The 7,251-nt window shown below is 33.7% G+C and overlaps 1 long non-coding RNA gene across 3 annotated transcripts; it reads left to right on the forward strand.

Moving 5' to 3' along the window:
• Positions 1-581: 581 nt before the first annotated feature.
• Positions 582-4,419, forward strand: LOC142608342 (uncharacterized). Of its 3 annotated transcripts, XR_012839465.1 has the most exons (4): positions 582-698; positions 778-2,555; positions 3,835-4,023; positions 4,139-4,419. It is a non-coding gene; the product is annotated as an uncharacterized LOC142608342 (long non-coding RNA). The 3 variants fall into 3 exon arrangements; XR_012839463.1 differs by having other exon boundaries at positions 582-2,555; XR_012839464.1 differs by having other exon boundaries at positions 582-2,555; positions 3,935-4,023.
• Positions 4,420-7,251: the final 2,832 nt, after the last annotated feature.

Below are 7,251 nucleotides of genomic sequence, written 5' to 3' on the forward strand. Positions count from 1 at the left end.
TGGTACCATCAAATGTGAGAAAAAAAAATGGAACTTTCAAATGTGACAAAAGTACAGTCACATGTGATGTTGGTACTGTACAATGTGAGGATGGTACTATTAAATGTGAACAAAAATAAGGGAACTACCGAATGTGACAAAAGTACAGTTACATGTGATATTAGTACTACACAATATGAGGATGGTACCATCAAATGTGATATTTTGGTAACCTGGTATAGCAGGTTGACTACTAGTGGGTACCATACCCCAAAAAGAAAAAGGGGGTACGCTAGAATTACCCATATATATATATAACCAAAATCTTTAAAGCTTCCACAATTTTTCACGTCAGCATTTAAATTTTTTTTTTCTATTTTTTAAATTTGATTTAAAAATAAATCTATCCTCCCCGCCCCCCAAATGCACATTCCAAAACCAGATACCTCTTTAAAACCAAAAAAATGAAAAAAAAAATCTCTCTTTGCTTCTCACACGCTAAATCTCACCTTTTTCTTCCTCCAAAATCAAACCCAAAACTCAGATTCTCCCACCGTCGCCGCCGCCGCAACAGATTGCCGCCACCACGGATCGCCGCCACCACCACGAAAAGGCAGCCTACTGAATGATGCAAAATCTCACACAACCACCGTCACTCCAATCCTATTCAAATCCTCACACAACCACTGTCTCTCTCCAAGTCTCTCGCAACTTTCAATGTCAGATAAGTAACAATTTGAAGTTAGAGTTCCAAATTTCATCAAAGTAAAGATTCTAATTTGTTTATAAATTGTCCAGGATCAGGGTTTGCTATCAACTACGGATTTAAAAGATGTTGGCTTTGTTGAACCTAGGGGAAACCCTTTAGAAGATCAAATTCTACATGGGCTTCGTCTCTTGGATTTTAAAGAATGGTTAGTGATGTTTTTTATTTTAATTTTAGGTTTTCCCCCTTACCTATTCTCTTTATTTGGAGTAAATTTGTGGTTTTTTGAAAAAACCAAAAGAGCCTTACATTATTATTGTTCATTGAGAGCCTTAATAAGGGCAGAGAGAGTCAGTGAGGGAGAGAAAAATCTGAGGGACTTTATAATCAGACCAGAACTTCTCCGAAAACATTACCAGTAAGTTTTTAATTTTGTTCTATTGTTTTTGGCTGTTAAGTATGATTTAGGGTTACGTTTGGGAGTGTTTCTTTTGAATGATTAGCATAGATTGATGGGTTTGGAACCGATAGTAGAGTTCGCTGATTTCAATTATTGGCCGCATTGCTCTCTCTTTCATATCAACTGAGGGGGTTGCCAATTGCAGTAGCATGGCTTTGTTCCTCAATTTCTTGTTTATGAATTTCCATCTTTTCTGTTAATAGGAAGGATGTGGTTTCATTGCCAAATGGTGTATTTGCCCATGTCTTATTTATATGGGAAAGATTTTTCGGTTCTATCATGTCCATAATCCAATCTTTGAGAAAGGAGCTTTATATGGTTCCCTATCATGAGATAGATTGGAATGAGGCTCGCAATCTTTGTGCAAAAATAGGTAAAAATTATACCTTTTTTTTCTCCTTTAAGCTTTCTACATTTAACTTTTACCCTTCCATACTATAATATTTTTTATTCTTTTTTCAAACTCTTGCTGTTGCATGGAAAAATAATTCAAATAATAGGTTTCAAAGATACTTCAAAATAGGAAGCACAAATACTTCAAAATAGCTGTTGTATTGGATTAATTGATATTGTATAATGATTGCCTGAAGATCTAGAATTGTAATAAGATTTTAATCAATATTGCTGAGTTTGGTCAGGCTCCCAAGGGCCAACTTCAAACCCCATAGATGTCTTTTATAGAGGTGTTGAAACAGAGGCTTTGACAGGTACAATCTCCTCCACTCCAAATATTTTGTATCTATAAATATTCTTCTCTTGGCTTCAACTCAAACTTTTCTCATAAACAATACTTTACTTTTGTTAGTGGAAAAGAAAGAAAAAACAACCCAGCAATCCAATCTGTTCTGTGTTAGACAGCACCTTTAACATAAAATACCCGACCGTTTTATTCTTATTACATAATCTGAATCTAAATTCCCAAATTTTTGAATTTTTGCAAAAATTTATGATCTTTTTTACTCATTTTTATTGTGTCCATGCTTTAATTTAAAAGATATTGCAAAGGTGGAGATGGAGTATAAGTATGAGGACTTAGCTAAAGCCCTTGAAAACTCTGGAAACAGTTATTATATCTTTCTTCTCTTTTTGTTTTTTTTTTTTTGTCTAATTCTTTGACTGAATTGAAAATAAACAGTTAAGTTCTTTTGCAATCTAACATTTTAATCTATTTAGCTTTTTTATCACTTTTGGGTGTGTTATTGATAATTGATATATGAGCTGATTTGTTTGGTCTGTATCTGCTCATCCAGTAACACCCTTGATTATTTGGGTTATTGGTTTTGATTAAGGTTGATAGAAGAGCAAAATCGAAGACATCTACAATCCCACTTACAGAAGAAGGCAAATATGCCCTCAGGAACAATCTTCTACTAAACTTATACCTCTCATCATGTACCGCAGATTTACTAAGTAAGTTGATAGAAATCCCTAGAAAATATATATCAAGGAAAATTGAATATTTACCTTATATTTTTTGTGCGTATGGGTTGGATAAGAGTCTGGCTTTTGTCATTGGGTCAGTTTGTGGGACAAACAATGTAACGCCTAATTGAAAAGGTTACCAAAACAAATTTTTCCCTGCATTTATTAACCATAACCCATATACTTCAATATGACACCAATTTTTAATATTTATTCTAAGACTTAGTATAGCTTCTTTTTATAGGTTTTTAACATGAATTGTTAGGAAAATGGTGGAATAATTATATGTATTATTGAATTTGGGTTTGTGTATGTGATTCAAATTTGAGAAAAATTTTAGTTAAATTAAAGTTACCATTTCAGTATTACATTATTATTGAGAGCATAAAAAAGGGTCAAAGAGGAAGAACATTTATAAATATACTACAAGTTGAACATTTATATGCTTGCAAATAACATTTACAAATATGCAAACATAGTAATGTTTTGCACTTTAGAGGTTGAATTGCATGAAATAGGGATTGAGTCTATTGATGGAACTAGAGAAGTAGAGGGAAGCAGAAGAATGCACTATTATAATGATCAGCACTTTCTAATGTTCACAACCACTATTATATAAGCATATAAATCTTTTTGAAGCCAAAATTTAATGGTGGTTCATGCTCAGCAATTCTTTTGTTGATGTAAGTAGTGAAGATCAAAACCTTATAGAAACGAAGTAATTTGAGACACATATAATTAGATGATATAATATTTCTCAACTCTCTATATTTCTTTGAGCATTTAGATCAATGAAAATTTCTTATCTTTGTTGTGTATTGAGGTAGCACCATGAAAGGTTAATTAGCGAATACAAGATTCTCTTTCTATGAAACATGTTTCTCCAACTTAGTTAGCCTAATTTGTTTATTGATTAATTTAAACCCTTTTCTTTCTACCTTTTTTTGTCGTTTATTTATTATAGATTGTATGCAAAGATGATCCATAATCCATTGATTCAATATCAGTTACCTTAGATTGTCATATTTACAAGAACTATGATTGCATATTAAAAGTTTGTTGCTTAGAACTATTTGATCATTTTTGGCAAAAGTACTTTAGCCATTAGATGCTCTTGTGATTCAAAATGCTTTAAAACAATTGGGCTTAGATGATATAGAGGCATTTACCCCACTTGGTATATACCATTGGATACAAGTTTCTATATTGGTTAATAGCTTTAGGATGTTCACTGTAATAAAAAATAAATAAACATTTTGTGTAACAGGTCACCATCTTTGCATTGTACCATTAGGACCCAAATATTGGAAAGATGCTTCTTATGGATTCTATCTTTTAATGCCTAAATCCAGCCTTAACAATTGCAGATTTTCTTGCACATAGTGACCCATTTATGCTACCAGTAATTGGAAAGAGGAAGCTGATGAAGAAGATCCTTTACTGGTGATTCTTGCAGGTTGATTATTAAGCTGATCCATACTGATCCTTTTTATGGCATTTGCAGGTTTTTTTTAATGGTTAACCTTAATTCTATTACTGATTTTAAACTTGTGCACACATTATTTATGCAGTGACCACAGAGCTTTTCTTAAACTTGGTAAAGATGAACATATGCAAAGCATAATGGAAAGGAAAGAGCATTCTATTGGCAAATTTTTTTAATTATATCCAATTAACTTGCAGAAGATGGAGGATATAAGAATGCAATATGTAGATCTATTATCAAGCATTGAATTTGTAGATTTTCAATTTCTCTATTTTCAAGTGTAAGTATTCCTCCCTTTCTCAGATTTTTTTTTCATTTTTTATAACACTTTAATCCGCCATTTTATTCAAGAGAAATCTAATTGAGTTTGTGGCTGGTGCAACTTTTCTTCTTTATTTCCTGCTTAATTTAACCATTTGAATAATTGTATAATAAATCTATCCAAAGTAGGATTTACTCTTTATGATATGTGCATAGGTTTACAACCAAATCATCTGTGATTACGAGAAGTTCTGCGCAATCCTTTGTGCTGAATACTACCCAAATGTAGTGCAGTGCAAAAGAAGAGGAAAGAGAACATCATTATACACTAAACAAGTTGGGAAAGTTGACATTCATCATGCATCTTGCAATGGAACAGTTTATCTCTTTCCTCTATCATAGATTGTTTTATTAAAAAGATGAAAACAACTCGTTTTTTATGCAAACAAATGTGCAAGATAACATAGAATATATTGGTGGTTAATAGTAGATTTAATTGCAGTTGAGCATTGTGTGAAGTCATCACCGTAGCATTTTTTATAGCCAAGTTATAATAGCAAAATAATCTTTTTTATTTTTTATTTAACTATCTCGTGTATCGCACGGGTTAGCAACTAGTATTATCATATCATATACTATATATAATAGTAGAAGACTTTTCTTGCAATTAAGGAGGTGCTGCCATGTAGGAAAAATGGCCATTTAAAATTTAGCCACGTTTAAGTTAAAAGGCGATAAATTACAATGTTTCACTCTGTTAAAACACTGTTTGGGAGCCTCTTGGTATAAAAAGAAACTAACTGCTTAAAAAAAAAAAAGATTGGTACATGGAGAAAGTGATGAGAATCAACAAGCATTCAAGGATCCATTACATGTTCCAGTTGGGCCTATTACAAAAGCAAGATCCAAGAAAATCAAAGAAAATCAAGGATGATGAAGGCGTAATAAATTTAATTCAAGCTATTGAGGGCTGATCTGGCTTAATTGGGAGTGATTTATGGCGTGGATTAATGACTGATTGACTTTCCAGCTCTATATTAGTTAACAGAGATTTTTTCCTATTCTGGAGTGGCTATTTTAGACCAAATCTACCTGAATTTTGGGCTTTTATTATTTATAACGTTTTTTTTTTAGCTTTTTTCCTTGTTTTTAGGTGCATTTAATGCTTTTTAGGTGAAATTTGATTCCTGATATGGTAAGGTATCAATTAGGAGCTATTTTAAAATATATTTTCTTGTCTGTCAAGTTTTATGGAGCCCTTAAATAGGCTTTGAAGTTTGTAAACATTTTTTATAATATTATTGAATAAAAATCAAAAAATGTGAGGCTTTGCTCTTCTTTTGGTTCTTCAAGAACTGTGAACTTATCAAGGATTCTTCCTTGGGGCGTTCAAACTTTATACCTTCGGTTCGTGATTCTTTATAATCACTAGGTCAATGTCAACTTATACCTTTGGTTCGCGTTTCGATTATAAACGTTGGGTCAGGGTTTCTATCATAAATCTGAATTTTAGCTTTCCTGGGTAAATATTTCAATATTTTTGTTGGGTCTCAAAGCGTGTCGATTGAGGTTCGCATCATTTGGTATCAGAGCACAGGTTCTAAAATCAGTTTCCTATCCCTTTATCTTTTGTTTCCTGTTATCATCCTATCTTGTTTCTTTTGTTTTCTTCATTCATCATTCTTATTTTTTTTGTTTTTGTTGAAGTGCACTAGGTTAAAATCGTGCACCCAGTTCCACAAAAAAAAAAAAAACGTGAAAAAAAAGACATCAGAAAAGAAATAGAAAAAAAAAATTTGTTTGCAGTTTCAGTTTTCTCAGACCAAAATATTGTTTTCTTTTGTCCTCTTCCTTTGATTTAGTATTTCTGTCATATTTTCTTGCCGTTGGTATTTGTTTAAACACTACAAGTTGAATTTCTTGATCAAGTTTATTAGTTTAATGAAGAACTGAAAATGCGAAGTTACGAGTGGAAAAAGGCAAGAGAGTGTGAGACTATTATCAGGAAAAAGCCAATTTAAGAGTGAAACACGAGTGGGAGTGACATAATTTGAGTGCAAACACGTGAGGGAGTGTTGTGAGAAATTATTTCTAACAATTCTCTGTTGTTTCAAAAGTATGTCTTTCAGGTGTGAAACATCAAATAGGGAAGGAGGGGAGGAGTCGTCCATCATTTTGCAGGCTATGCAACAACAATTTGAACGCATGAAATTCGGGATCGGATGGATAGGCAAGACACTGTTATTGCTACTTTGCATGAGGAGCGTCCCCAAAGAGGGCCTAATGCTAGAAGGCAAGAAAGGCATTCTCGCATGAATGATTCTGATGACTACCACGAGCATGAGTTTGAAGATGAAGAAGATCAAGCTTCATTGAACAATGAGGGCAGGTTTGTGCCAAGGGGAGAAATGCGTGGCAGAGGTTTCCGAAGAGATTCAAGATGGCAAGATGGGACTGACAGGAACCTAGGAAACATAAAAATGAAGATACCAACATTCCAAGGGAAAAATGATCTAGAAGCATACTTGGAGTGGGAGAAGAAGGTGGAGCTAATCTTTGAGTGCCACAACTACTCCGAGGAGAAAAAGGTAAAACTCGCTGTCATTGAGTTTACTGACTATGCTATTATATGGCGGAATCAACTTGTGATGAACAGAAGGAGAAACCATGAGAGACCTATTGAGACTTGGGAGGAAATGAAGGCAATTATGAGGAGGCAGTTTGTTCCTAGTCACTACTATAGGGACTTGTATCAGAAATTACATAGTCTTACTCAAGGCTAGAGGAGCATGGATGACTACCACAAGGAGATGGAGATTGCTATGATTCGGGCAAATGTAAAGGAGGATAGAGAAGCTACCATGCCAAGGTTTCTGAATGGGCTGAATCGCGACATTGCCAACGTGGTGGAGTTGCAGCACTACGTGGAGTTGGAGG

This window comes from Castanea sativa, chromosome 8, assembly GCF_040712315.1.
Source record: "Castanea sativa cultivar Marrone di Chiusa Pesio chromosome 8, ASM4071231v1".
Classification (NCBI taxonomy): Eukaryota; Viridiplantae; Streptophyta; class Magnoliopsida; order Fagales; family Fagaceae; genus Castanea; species Castanea sativa.